The following is a 15,478-nucleotide window of genomic DNA, read 5'->3' on the forward strand; positions in this document are numbered from 1 at the left end:
GTTGTGTTAGTATCAAGTGTACAGCAAAGTGATTGTTTTATATATATATACACACACATATATATATCTCCTTTTTATTTCCAAGTTCTTTTCCCATATGGGTTGTTACAAGATATTGAGCAGGGTTCTCTGTTCTTTTTTTGATGTTAGCAGACATTGATGCTAATGCCTAGATGTATTAATTCACTGGGGTGTCAAAATACTGATATTCTAATTCCAGCTTTTTGTTCTCGTATGTTATTTGGCAGATCATAGAAGGAGACACTTTCCCTCATCTGTTATCTGGCTGCACAGGGTAGATTCATCTATCACATCTGATTATGGAGGGGAAGTAAGTGCCTTTTGATACAAGAAACGGATTTCTCTCAGCCTGTCTACAGATCTTCCTTGACTCACGATGGGGTTATGCCCCAACAAACCCACTATAAGTTGAAAATATCATAAGTTGAAAATGCATTTAATACTCTTAAACATCATAGCTTTGCCTGCTGCTGCTGCTGCTAAGTCGTTTCAGTCGTGTCCGACTCTGTGCGACCCCACAGACGGCAGCCCACCAGGCTCTGCCGTCCCTGGGATTCTCCAGGCAAGAACACTGGAGTGGGCTGCCATTGCCTTCTCCATTGTGTGAAAGTGAAAAGTGAAAGTGAAGTCGCTCAGTCGCGACCGACTTGTAGCGACCCCATGGACTGCAGCCTACCAGGCTCCTCCATCCATGGGATTTTCTAGGTATGAGTACTGGAGTGGCTTGCCATTGCCTTCTCCAGATAGCTTTGCCTAGCCTACCTTAAATGTGCTAAGAACACGTCCATTAGCCTACAGTTGGGCAAAATCACTTAACACAAAGCCTATTTTATAACAAAGTGTTGAATATATTATGTAATTTATTAAATGCTGTTGTTGTTTAGTCGTTAAGTCATGTCTGACTCTTTTGCGACCCCATGGACTGTACCCCACCAGGCTCCTCTGTCCATGGGATTTCCCAGGCAAGAGTATTGGAGTGGGTTGCCATGCCCTCCTCCAGGGAATCTTCCGGTCCCAGGGATCAAACCAGGGCCTCTTATGTCTCCTGCATTGGCAGGCGAGTTCTGTACTACTAGCGCCACCTGGAAAGATAAGATAGAAAATAGTAAATGTGGAAATAAACGCTAGCCTCCCCTCTCCTTATATTTATATGGTTTTGAAACACACCACTAATCCAACATCTAGGGGTTCAATTGCAGATTATCTGTGGAGTTCCTGCTAAAAGTTCACAAAGCCTGTTTTGTGGCTGAACTGGATTCCATGTGAATCCTTCTGTAGTGATGCTCTTATTGTTATAGCTGTTTCTACAGCCTCAGACACGATCTTTTAAAAAATATTTATTTATATATTTACTTGGCTGCACATGGTCTTAGTTGTGGCCTGTGGGATCTAGTTCCCTGACCAGGGATCAAACATGGGATATGGAGCCATATGGAGCGTCAAGTCTTAGCCACGAGACCACCAAGGAAGCCTCCTTATACATCATTTAGATGCAAGATCGTCTCACGTTGGTGTGTACTGTGCCCTGGAAACAGTAAATTCCCACAGGGCTGGCCCATGCTGGCTCATGATGGGAGAGGGGAGAAGAAAAGAGAAATGGATCTTGAGACATGTGTCTCCAGACTCAAAGCTGGGGTCACTGACTGGGTGATCTTGAACAAGCCATTTATTGTGTGAGCCACTAGAGGTTCATTAAACCATACCTGAAGTACTTGTGACAGAAATAGAAGATATTACATAAACACCCATCTGGTGATTGGCTTGAATAGTATTTGCATACTCCTCAAACCTCAGTATTTTGTAATGAATTTGTATTTTCTGGGAAATCTTTACCCCAGAACCTCACCTATTTGCTTCAGAGCACTTGGGTTAGTTGGGAAAAGATTAACAAAATCTTCAGGTGTTCCTTGTGCCCTTACTAGATTTTGTTTGCTTTTATTTTTCTTCCAGTTTTATTGAGATATAATTGACATACAGCACTGTATGTTTAAGTTGTACAGCATGATTTGACTTACATCATGAAATGATTATCACAATGAGTTTAGTGAACAATCATCCTCTTACACAGATACAAAAATAAATTTTTTCATATAGATACAAATTTGAAGAAATAGAAAAAAAATTTTTCTTGTGTTGAGAACTCAAGATTTACTCTAACAACTTTCATAAATAACACACATATGTACCACGTTGTACATTATATCCCCTTTATTAGGTTTTTATTTTTTAATTTTTATCTGGAAATAATTTCCAACTTAAAAAAGTTGTACACAAAAAAAGTACCAGTCAGCCTCATATACCCTTTACCCAGATTCATCTATTGTTAAGATTTTATTGTTTCAGATTAGGTTCCAAGCACGATGGCTTTTTACCCCTAAGTACTTCAGTGCATATTTCCTAAGACTGGGAACATCCAGCTCCATTCAGCTTCAGTGATCAACTTCATATATTTACATACAGGACTGTGGCTGCTATACTATACATATTTCAAGTTTTGTCGGTCAATTTATATTATATTTTGACTGTACTACTCTTGTCTCAAGGTGCCAGATTTGGTCTTTGGAAGTTGCAACCTGTCATGGTAAGGTTAATTTGGATTCTTTTCCACTTTCCGGGCAAGGAATTGGAATAGGATAGGAGAGAAACAAAGAATTTTTTGATGAGGTCCTTCCAATTGTAGCAGAGAACACGCTCAACATGGTTAGAGAGCTAGGCTGGTTCCTTTAATGATGTGTTTTGGGGTGGTCAGTGGGGCACTGAGGGCTAAAGATGAGGAGAGCTTGCCTTAGACTCTGAGGTCACGGGACCAGAGAGTACATGAGCTAGAGCCAGAAACCATCAAACGTCAGAGGCCTGAAGCATTTAACTCCAACAATCTCTTCTTAGAGATGGCTTTACCAGCATTATTTAGTAACGGAACCTCAGCTTGCATTCATTCTCCCAACACCCAGGAAATTTGACCCAATTAATAACAATGATTAAAATAGCCAGCACTCATGGAATGCATGCTATGAGACAGACAGTGCATTATCCCATTTAATTCTTATTAACAGTCTTACGTTAATAAGCCCTATTGTCTTCCCCTTTTTACAGACGATGAAACTAAGGCTCAGCCAGGTTAAGTAACCCAACCAAGGCCCCATCCTCAGCCAGTAAATATGTCAGCACTTGAATCTGTGCTTCCAGTGTTGAATTTCTTTAACCATGAGGAAGAGAGTGAGCACCGTGGGCTTTTGAAGGCCGGTGTTTTGAGGAGTTGCAGAGGGTCAGGTAGGGCTTCTCAAATATGCTCCAAAGTGCACTTCACAACAGCTGGGTGTGCACCAACACTCCCCACTGGTTGTCTCCTTTTTTTCCCTCTTCCTGCCTATATAGAAAAGCATGAACATAAGATTGAAAGTGCTTCGGTGACCACAGGTTCTATGGCTATTCTAAGAGGAGATTTGACCCAGGCCTGCCTTTTCCTCCCCCAAACTTCAAACTTTTTGCTTTGTTTTGGGGTATAGCGGATTAACAACACTGTGGTGGCTGCAGGTGAACAGTGAAGGGACTCAGCCATACGTGTATCTGTTTTCTCCCGAACGCCCCTCCCGTCCAGGCTGGCACACGACAGTGAGCAGAGTCCCGTGTGCTGTTCAGTAGGTCCTTGTTCTGCCACCTCTCTTTTTCATTCTGCTACCCAGGCAGGCAGGCAATATGTGACCAGGCATAAAGGGACATCTTTACGATAATCAGCCTGCTTGGCGTTTTGCAAAGAAAGCCCAAACAACTACGTTGCCTGGACAAACCTGAAAGCCATGTGCCGGTTTCAACAGTATTTCTTAAATGGCAGAACAGGACGATGGTCCCTGCTGCAAATCCTGAAGTTTTCATATTATCTCACGTGTATCAGATCCCCTTTCTATTCAGTAGCTGCCTCCATCAGCAATAGTCAGCAGTGGGGGGCTAATTTTAGGAAGGAACACCCTTCTAGGTGTGGCCTAGGGTGTGGCACAGTAGCGAGAGGACTTGATTTGATCAGCGTGACAACGCGCTGAATCACCTTTCTCCTACACTGATGTCCTTAGTCATTCACCCATTCTTTCCAAATATGTATTAAGCACCCATTACATGCCAGGCTCTGTTCTAGACGCTGATACAGCAATGAATCCAGGTAAGTCAAGTTTCTCTTGTGTTTGGGTTTGTGAAATGCCAGATTCACACGGTTGCAAAAGACAAATAGAGGTAAGAATGGTCGTGTCCCTAATTCTCCCACTTCTCCATTCTAACATCAATAATTGAAGGAGAGTGGAATAGAATCTGAGCTACAGTAACTGGAGTGACTGGTGTAGGTTTGCCTACAGAACAGGAGAGCACATCCCACCTTCAGGAAAGTTCATGGTCTTTGGCACCAGGAAGCCCAGGGGTCCATATTTGCTTAAAATTCCCAGGGTGATTATGATATAAAGCAGAGACCAGAATCTCAGGCTTGTTAGGCTCCCTAAGCCTCAGTTTCCTGAGTTTTAGAACTGGAATAATACCTCCTTTCCAGGGACTTGTGAGAGTTAAATGATAGAAGACCTTCAATTTATATTAGTTTCCTTATTACTATTTTCCTCTGATAATGCTTTTTTAAACATTTTATTTTATTTTTGGCATCCTGAGTCTTTATTGACGTGCTTGGGCTTTCTCTTGTTCCAGTGACTGGGGGCTACTCTCTAGCTGAGGTGCATGGGCTTCTCATTGAGTGACTTCCCTTGTTGTGGAGCACAGGCTCTGTAGCCCAAAGTTGGCAGATTATAAAAATTGGGAGATTATAAAAATTAGAGCAGAAATAAAGGAAACAGGGTATAAAAAAACAATAGAAGAGATCAACAAAACTAAGAGCTGATGTTTTGAAAAGATAAACAAAATTGACAAATCTTTAGCTAGACTAAGAAAAAAAAGAGAGAAGATTCAAATTTTTAAAAAATAGAAACAAAAAATAGACACAAAATAGACGATATTACAACTGATGACACAGAAATACAAAGGATCATGAGCAACTACTTGAACATGCCAATTAACTGGATAACCTGGAATAAATACACAAATTTCTTGAAACATACAGCCTACCAGGACTGACTCATGAAGAAATAGAAAATGTGAACAAATCAATAATAACTAAGAAGACTGAAGCAGTAATCGAAAACCTCTTATAAAAGAAAAGCCCAGGACCAAATGGCTTCACTGATGAATTCTATAAAATAGTAAAGGAATTAATGCCAATATTTCTCAAATACTTTCAAAAAACTGAAAAAGAGGAGACACTCCCGAATTCATTGTTCAAGGCCAGGATTACTTTGATATCAAAGTCAGATAAGGACACAACAAGAAAAGAAAATTACAGGCCAGTATCCCTGACAAACATAGATGCAAAAATCCACACTGAAATCGTAGCAAACAAATCCAACAGCTTGTTAAAAAGATCATACACTGTGATCAAGTGGAATTTATCCTTGGGATGTAAGAATGCTTCAATATATGCAAATCAATAAGTGTGATAAACCATATTAACAGAATGAGAGATTAAAGTATACAATCATTTCAATAGGTGTAAAAGCATTTGAAAAAAATCAATACTTTTTCATGATAAAAATACTCAATAAACTACATATAGAAGGAATGTACCTTGACATAATGAGAGACATATAAAACAAACCTACAGCTACCATCACACTTAACAGTGGAAAACCTGAAAGCTTTTCCTCCAAGATCAAGAATAAGACAAGGATGCCCACTGTTTGTCATTTCTATTTAACGTAGTACTTGGTGTCCTAATCAGAGCAATTAGGCAAAAAAAGAAGAAACAAAAAAGGAATAAAAGTCATCCAAATATAAAAGGAAGAGGTAAAATGTCTCTTTGCAGATGACAGATTTCTATTCTATAAATAGAAATCCCTAAAAACTCCACTACAAAAACTGTTAGAACTAATTAAGTTACAGAGTAGAAAATCAGCATACAAAAAAAAGAAAAAAAAATCAACATACAAAAATCAACTGTGTTTTGTTCAGTAACAACAAACGATCTGAAAGAAAAATTAAGAAAACAATTTCCCTTAGAATACCATCAAAAAGAAAAAAAAACAAACTAAAAAAATTAAATTAAAAAAAAATACCTAAGAATTAATTTACGAAGAAGGTAAAAGACTTGTACACTGAAAACTATAAAACACTAATGAAAGAAGACAAAAAAGGAAAAAATGGAAAGAAATCCCATGTTTATAAATTGAAAGACTTCACTTCAGTTGCTCAGTCATGTCCAATTCTTTGTGACCCCATGAACTGCAGCACACCAGGCCTCCCTGTCCATCACCAGCTCCTGGAGTCCACCCAAACCCATGTCCATTGAGTCGGTGATGCCATCCAACCATCTCATCCTCTGTCGTCCCCCTCTCCTCCTGCCCTCGATCTTTCCCAGCATCAGGGTCTTTTCAAGTGAGTCAGCTCTTTACATCAGGTGGCCAAAGTATTGGAGTATCAACTTCAATATCAGTCCTTCCAATGAACACCCAGGGCTGATCTCCTTTAGGATAGACTGGTTGGATCTCCTTGCAGTCCAAGGGACTCTCAAGAATCTTCTCCAACACCACAGTTCAAAAGCATCAATTCTTCAGTGCTCAGCTTTCTTTATAGTCCAACTCTCACATCCATACATGACTACTGGAAAAATCATAGCCTTGACTAGACAGATCTTTGTTGACAAAGTAATGTTTCTGCTTTTTAATATGCTGTCTAGGTTGGTCATAACTTTCCTTCCAAGGAGTAAGCGTCTTTTAATTTCATGGCTGCAGTCATCATCTGCAGTGATTTTGGAGCTCCCCAAAATAAAGTCAGCCACTGTTTCCCCTGTTTCCCCATATATTTGCCAGGAAATAATGGGACCGGATGCCATGATCTTAGTTTTCTGAATGTTGACTTTTATGTCAACTGTTTCATTTCTTCTTTCACTTTTATCAAGAGGTTCTTTAGTTCTTTTTCACTTTCTGCCATAAGGGTGGTGTCATCTGCATATCTGAGGTTATTGAGATTTCTCCTGGCAATCTTGATTCCAGCTTGTGCTTCCTCCAGCCCAGTGTATCTCATGATGTACTCTGCATACAAATTAAATAAGCAGGGTGACAATATACAGCCTTGACGAACTCCTTTTCCTATTTGGAACCAGTCTGTTGTTCCATGTCCAGTTCTAACTGTCGCTTCCTGACCTGCATACAGATTTCTCAAGAGGCAGGTCAGGTGGTCTGGTATTCCCATCTCTTTCAGAATTTTTCACGGTTTATTGTGATCCACACAGTCAAAGGCTTTGGCATAGTCAAGGTAAAGCAGAAATAGATGTTTTTCTGGAACTCTCTTGGTTTTTCCATGATCCAGTGGATGTTGGCAATTTGGTCTCTGGTTCCTCTGCCTTTTCTAAAACCAGCTTGAACATTTGGAAGTTCACAGTTCACATATTGCTGAAGCCTGGCTTGGAGAATTTTGACCATTACTTTACTAGCGTGTGAGATGAGTGCAATTGTGCGGTAGTTTGAGCATTCTTTGGCATTGCCCTTCTTTGGGATTGAAATGAAAACTGACCTTTTCCAGTCCTGTGGCCACTGCTGAGTTTTCCAAATTTGCTGGCATATTGAGTGCATCACTTTCACAGCATCATCTTTTAGGATTTGAAATAGCTCAACTGGAATTCCATCACCTCCACTAGCTTTGTTCATAGTGATGCTTCCTAAGGCCCACTAGACTTCACATTCTAGGATGTCTGGCTCTATCTAGGTGAGTGATCACACCATCATGATTATCTGGGTTGTGAAGATCTTTTTTGTACAGTTCTTCTGTGTATTCTTGCTACCTCTTCTTCATATCTTCTGCTTCTGTTAGGTCCGTACCATTTCTGTCCTTTATTGAGCCCATCTTTGCATGAAATGTTCCCTTGGCATCTCTAATTTTCTTGAAGAGATCTCTAGTCTTTCCCATTCTATTGTTTTCCTCTATTTCTTTTCACTGATCACTGAGGAAGGCTTTCTTATCTCTCCTTGCTATTCTTTGGAACTCTGCATTCAGCTGCTTATATCTTTCCTTTTCTCTTTATATCTTTGCTTTTCACTTTCCTTCTTTTCACAGCTATTTATAAGGCCTCCTCAGACAGCCATTTTGCTTTTTTGCATTTCTTTTTCTTGGGGATGGTCTTGATCCCTGTCTCTTGTACAAAGTCATGAACCTCCTTCCATAATTCATCAGGCACTCTATCAGATCTAGTCCCTTAAATCTATTTCTCACTTCCAGTGTATAATCATAAGGGATTTGATTTAGGTCATACCTGAATGGTCCCACTTCATGAGAAATAGATGGGGAAACAGTGGAAACAGTGTCAGACTTTATTTTTTTGGGCTCCAAAATCACTATAGATGGTGATTGCGGCCATGAAATTAAAAGACACTTACTCCTTGGAAGGAAAGTTATGACCAACCTAGATAGCATATTCAAAAGCAGAGACATTACTTTGCCAACAAAGGTCCGTCTAGTCAAGGCTATGGTTTTTCCTGTGGTCATGTATGGATGTGAGAGTTGGACTGTGAAGAAGGCTGAGGGCCGAAGAATTGATGCTTTTGAACTGTGGTGTTGGAGAAGACTCTCGAGAGTCCCTTGGACTGCAAGGAGATCCAAGCAGTCCATTCTAAAGGAGATCAGCCCTGGGATTTCTTTGGAAGGAATGATGCTAAAGCTGAAACTCCAGTACTTTGGCCACCTCATGTGAAAAGTTGACTCATTGGAAAAGACTCTGATGCTGGGAGGGATTGGGGGCAGGAGGAGAAGGGGATGACAGAGGATGAGATGGCTGGATGGCATCACTGACCTGATGGACGTGAGTTTGAGTGAACTCCGGGAGTTGGTGTTGGACAGGGAGGCCTGGCGTGCTGTGATTCATGGGGTTGCAAAGAGTGGGACACTACTGAGCGACTGAACTGAACTGAACTGAATGGTCTAGTGGTTTTCCCCACTTTCTTCAATTTAAGTCTGAATTTGGCAATAAGGAGTTCATGATCTGAGCCACAGTATTGATTAAATTTCCATACTATTCAAAGTGATCTGCAGATTCAATGCTGTCCCCATCAAAATCCCAGTGGTGTTTTTAACAGAAAATTTTTAAAAAATTCTAAAATTCAGTGGAACCACAAATACCCAGAATGGTAATCTTGAGAAAAACAGAGCTGGAGACATTATACCTTCTAATTTCAAAGTATAGTACAAAGGTATAATAACTAAAACTGTATGGAAGTGGCATTAAGGCAGACATATAGACCAACAGAATAAAACAGAGCCCAGAAATATATTTGTGCATATACAATTAGCTGATCTTCAACAAGTTTGCCAAGAATACACAATGGGGAAAGGACAGTTTTTTCAGCAAATGATGTTGGGAAAACTAATTTTGTATTTTTGTTGCTGTTGCTGTTCAGTCACTAAGTTGTGTCTGAGTCTTTGTGACTCTGTGGACTGCAGCATGCCAGGCTTCCCTGTCCTTCACTGTCTCCCAGAGTTTGCTCAAACTCATGTCTATTGAGTCAATAATGCCACCTGACCATCTCATCCTCTGTTGCCCCTTCTCCTCCTGCCCTCATTCTTTCCCAGAGTCAGGCTATTTTCCAATGAGTCGGCTCTTCTCATCAGGTGGCCAAAGAATTGGAGCTTCTGCTTCAGCATCAGTCCTTTTGCATATCAATATGCAAAATGAAACAGAGCCCCTATATTACACCATACACAAAAAATCAACTCAAAATGGACTAAAGACTTAAATGTAAGACCTGAAACCATAAACTCCTAGAAGAAAACATAGGGGGAAAGCTTCCTGACATTGGCCTTGGCAGTGATTTCTCGGGTATGACCTTAAAAGCTCAGGCAACAAGAGATACATGGTACTACATCATGATTACATCATTAAAAACTTCTGTACAGTAAAGTAAATGGTCAACAGGGTGAAAAAGGAGAAAATATATTTATCTGATAAGGAGTAATGTCCAAAATATACAAGGAACTCATAAAACCCAACAGCAAGAAAACCTAAATAGCCCGGTTTTTAAAATGAGCAGAGGACTTGAACAGAGATCTTCAGAGAAGACATACATATGGCCACTAGGTCCATGAAAAGGTGCTCAGCATCACTACTCAAACTTGATAAATGCAAATGGGAATCACAATGAGGTATTACCTGACACGTGTTAGGATTGGCTATTATTTTTTAAAAAAGATAATAAATGTTGGTAAGGATGTGAAGAAATCAGAACCCTTGTATACTATTGATGAGAATGTAAAATGGTACAATTAATAGGAAAACAGTACAGAGTTTCCTCAAAAAATTAAAAATAAAACTACCATATTAAAAAACAAACAAACAAACTACCAAACGAGCCAAGCATCGCAGTTCTTGAGATATATCTCAAGGAACCGAAATCAGGATTTTGAAGAGGTATCTACAGTCGTGTTCATTGTAGCATTATTCACAGTGGTCAAGATATGGAAATAACCCCATGTCCATCAACGGGTGAATGGATAAAGAAAACATCAGTGGAATAATATTCAACCTTAAAAATAAAAAGAAGGAAATCTCATCATTGGTGACCATATGGATGAACCTGGAGGACATTATGCTAAGTGAAGTAAGCCAGTCACAGGAGGACTAGCACTACCTGATTCCACTTATATGAGGTGTCCAAATAGTCAAACTCATAGAAGCAGAAAACAGGTTGGTGGTTGCCAAGGGCTAGGGGGAGGAGGAAAGAGGGAATCATTGCTCAGTGGGTATAAAATTTCAGTTATGCAAGATGAGTAAGTTCTAGAGATCTGTTACACAACATAGTGCCTATAATTAATAATACGGTGTCTCATATTTAAACATTTGTTAAGAGGGTAGATCTCATTCTTATTACAACAAGCACACACACATGCACACACACACAAAGGGATACAAGGAAATCTCAGGAGGTGGTGGATATGTTTCTTATTTTCACTGTGGAGGTGGAATCATGGGTGTATGCTTATGTCCAAACTCATCAAATTGTACACATTTAACAAATGCAGTTTTTCTGGTATACAAGTATACCTCAATGAAGCTGAACAAGAAACAAACGCATAAAAAACTTGTTTTGTCCTCAAAGTACTTGAGATCCTGGATATACTTGTGGGCTAAATAAAATTCATCCTTTTGGAAGGGAGTGAAGGAAGTAATTGCATATTAACTTTGAGGATAAATACAAATAAAGACAGGAAGGCATAATTCTCCATGGAAAACTGAAATAGAGTGGAAGATGGGGGAATGCATTTGACATGATCGAGAAATCTCATAAGCCAAAGAGCCAGTGAACACCTGGACAACCTTTAAGTTCCACTGTATACACAGACTGGTTAAAGAGAAGGCTCTTCAAAGGTTCTTTGAGGAGTTGCCCTGGGCTAGAAGGGAAATAACAAAGTTGCTTTGAATTAAATCTTTGAATTTGAATCCTGGGTATGCTGTGAACCAGCAAACCTCTTCTCTTTTCAGAGCCTCGATTTCTTTGTCTAAAAATTTGACTAATGCAACCTCTCTGTTTGGAAGAGCCTGCCTTGGGTTGGGGGGGTGGGGGGTGGTGGGTGGCGGTTCTCAGCAACTGCGTCTCACCTGTGCTTCTCACCTGGCTGGCCTCATAAACCCAGGAAGCAGCTATTGTGATTATGATAAGGTGACTATTGGATGCACTTCATATATGCATCTCTGCTACCCACCTGTGAAATACTGGATGCCAGAGACCACAGAATATCTTTGAGTATGGCCAAGCACAGAAATTGGCACACTGGAATTAGTCAGCAAATATTTCAATAGATTTTTTTAAAAAACCAAATATGACACAAACAAAATCTTCAATTTTGAACCGCCTAACACTTACCAGTTTGAAAAGTGAAGCCAGCTGCCCCGCTCCCAAGGATGACAAACCTTCTAATTTTTAGTTTGGTTTCTAAGTGTGACCATCACCTGATAGTAACTTATTTTTGCTTCCTGTGAGTCAGAGAGCAAAAGGCACTGTCCCCACGCCACCGGGGTAACCTTTAAACAAATGGCCCCATAATGAATAGTTTTGGTAAAGTAACAGCTGTTGCATACCTTGTCATATTATGGGAAACTCTCTAATTTGGTTAGTGCTCTGTATTAATAAAACTCACATCCTGGCATTTCTAAAGAGTCTTTAACAACGCTTGTTCAGATGGCCAGTGAAAAAAGCCCCGTGTGTAATAGCCTGAGAGAGCAGTGTGGAGATGAGGCAGGACTCGGAAGCCAGTCTGTGGCATGGAAAGGAGCACTGAGTCAGCCATCTGCCTCAATGAGGCTCATCTGGAAAATGGGCTGTGCTGAGGATTACATGCATGTAACAGACACACAAATGCCCTGAGACTGCCAAGGCCTGTTTAAGATTGGACACTGTCTATTTGTTTTCCCATTCAGAGTTTGTCCTAATCAAGAGCTAGAGAAGGGACAGGACCCCAAAGTTGCTGACATCCTATCACACACCCACAAAATCAACCACATATGAATTGCTGGCAGAAAATATGGTTATACAAATGCTCATTTAGGACTTTTAAATAATGCTCTACGCATCTCCCCCATTGGGCTTCCCTGGTGACTCAGTGGTAAAGAACCTGCCTGCTAATGCAGGAGACACAGGACATATGGTTCAATCTCTGAGGTGGGAAGATCCCCTGCAGAAGGAAATGGCAACCTGCTCCAATATTCTTGCTTGGAAAATCCCATGGACGGTGGAGTCTGGCAAGCTAGAGTCCAAGGGGTAGAAAAAGAGTCAGTTATGACTTAGCGACTAGACAACAACAAACCCTCTGCCCTCAGATAAAAGACACACTGGTCATGAAAAACAAAACAAAAATATGAAGTCTCCATGTTGAATTTTATCTCGGCAAACTTTTGAAGTAAGTATCGCAGAACAGGTTTGAAAGAGGTAATACTAGGTTTTGAACTCTGGAGAGATCCATTATTCTTCCTATAAGCTAAGTACCAACCTCTAGAAAAAGATCACCAGCAGCAAGTCACAGGACATGACATTTGACAAAGGCCAAGGACCAGGGAGAAAGTTCGAATGGAAGCTTTCCCAGGTATAGAACTCAGCCAAGGGGAAAGCTCAGTTCAGTCCAACTAATATTCACTGGGCACCTGCCTTATGCTTGAAACAAATAAAAGTTAGTATTTACTAAATACTTACTGTGTGCTTGGCGTTCTTATACACATGTATCCATAGACCCTCACACTCATCACCCCAGAAGGTATTATTGCCTCAGTTTTAAAAGATGAGTTAACTGAGGTTCAGAGAGGTTGCGAGATAAAGACAGGAACTGGTAGAGCTGCTCTTGACAGCCAGGTTCTCTGACTATACATTCCATTGCTTCAACATCAGGAGTGTGTGTTCTTACTGTTTCCAACACTACTAATTTCCAGAAGGGATCCGAGGTGTCTGGGGGAGGGGAGACCCCAGGGGAGGTGAAGTAGAAGGACCTCAGAGTTAAAGCCTCCTGCAGCCCAAGCTGTCCCGGTCAGATGGGGATAGAAGAGGTACAGAGTAAGGACTCAATAAATGGCACACTGACTGACAGCTAGGTGGGCGGGGCTTGCGCTGAGCACCTCCCCTGTGTCAGGAGCGGGACCCTGGGCCTGCTGACTGCCAGTGTAAAAGGGAAAGGGGCTTGCGCTGTGCCTGCTATGTGCTACCTATACAGGTGCTCTGGGACCTGCTGGCTGGGGGCCACATGGGTGGATGGGGACTTTCCTGAGCATCAACTATGTATCAGGAGCTCTGCATTTCTTGTCTTGCAACAACTCTGAGTTGGGGATGAGTATTCCTATTTTGCAATGAGAATATTAGTTCAAAGAGGGGATGGCTGAGTCCGCAGATAGAGGTGGAGTCTAAGGCACAGGAAGGCAGGACTCCAGCTGGGTGCTTAGGTTCCTTTTCCACTTCAGAGGGGAGGCAGAAACCATCACTCCCTGTCCTCCCCTCAGACCCACCATTGAAGAGCAGAGACTTCGGTGAGACCCCCTTCCAAAGCCTAGCCAGCGAATGATGATGATGACGGTGGTGGTGGTGAGGGTCACCATTTAATGAGTACTTACTATATACCCACATCCTATATACATATACTATACTATATAGTATATATATGGCTTCCCTAGTAGCTCAGCTGGTAAAAAATTCACCTGCAATGCAAAGATCTGGGTTAGACTCCTGGGTCGGGAAGATCCGCTGATGAAGGGATAGGCTACCCACTCCAGTATTCTTGGGCTTCCCTGGTGGCTCAGCTGGTAAAGAATCCGCCTGCAATGTAGGGAGACCTGGGTTCGATCCCTGGGTTGGTAAGATCCCCTGGAGAAGGGAAAGGCTACCCATTCCAGTATTCTGGCCTGGAGAATTCCTTGGACAGAGGACCCTGGCAGGCTACAGTCCATGGGGTCGCAGAGTCGGACACGACTGAGCGACTTTTACTTCACTTACTATATACTGGGCACTTGACGGCGCATTCTCAACTATTTCATCAACTTTGTCTAGGGTATCATACACATTAGCCAAAGGGAGGCAGATGTCCAGAGCACCAGGGGGCAAGAAGCCAGTAAGTGACAGAACCAGACTGAGAATCCACCTCGAATTGATGATAAATTTCCTAACACTGGGTCAGCCTCCGCAGGGACGAAGAGGGACGCGTCTCGCACGCAGAGGTGCGGCTCGGCACCCGGCCCTGAGGCCGCCAGCGGACCTCAGCCGAACCGGCCGGCTGGGGGCACTGCAGACCGCTCGCGGCACTGCTCCCGCCTCCAGCTCCCGGCGCCCGGGGGCCGCGGCACCCCGGTGCGCCGCTCTCGCCCCAGCCTTGGCCCCCGCTACCTCCTGGCCCCTAAGCACAGACCAACCTTCCCGCCGGGATGCAGAGAACGCCGATCCGGGCCCCAGAGACAACCCCCCGCGCCCTGCACGCTCTCACTTACACCTCCACTTGGGCACAGAAAAGTTTCAGGAACCGCGTCTTCCGGGGTGGACGCGGCAGGCTCAGCACGGGCCCTGCTGGGGTTCGGGGGATTTGGACTCCACTGGCTCCGTTCAGACCGAGGAGGGGAAACCCAGACCAAGAGCTGGGACTCCGGGAGTATCCCCGGCGCATTTGAATGTCGGGCCGCTGCTTCCCCACCCTGCTCAAGCTGTCACCTTTCTCTCCCTCTGCCCTGAAGATTTCACTCCCCACCCAGCCTGCTCACCGAATTCTGACTTTGAACCGAAACGTGTTCAGGAGTATTTGAGGCCAGGCCACAGCCAGCAGGCGCTCTGGCCCTCGCCAAAGCAGCTGCAAGTGGGCATCACTGTACCTGGGCAAGGGAACCCCACAGAGGCGGGGTCATGCTTTCCAAAGTTATATCCAGGCG

The 15,478-nt window shown here is 42.5% G+C and overlaps 1 long non-coding RNA gene across 1 annotated transcript; it reads right to left on the reverse strand.

Moving 5' to 3' along the window:
• Nucleotides 1–2,204: 2,204 nt before the first annotated feature.
• Nucleotides 2,205–15,164, reverse strand: LOC129650608 (uncharacterized). Its single transcript, XR_008713875.1, has 3 exons — nucleotides 15,047–15,164; nucleotides 12,700–12,759; nucleotides 2,205–3,384 (listed from the first exon to the last, which is right to left on the reverse strand). It is a non-coding gene; the product is annotated as an uncharacterized LOC129650608 (long non-coding RNA).
• Between the last annotated feature and the right edge of the window lie 314 nt (nucleotides 15,165–15,478).

Source organism: Bubalus kerabau, chromosome 4, assembly GCF_029407905.1.
Source record: "Bubalus kerabau isolate K-KA32 ecotype Philippines breed swamp buffalo chromosome 4, PCC_UOA_SB_1v2, whole genome shotgun sequence".
NCBI lineage: Eukaryota > Metazoa > Chordata > Mammalia > Artiodactyla > Bovidae > Bubalus > Bubalus kerabau.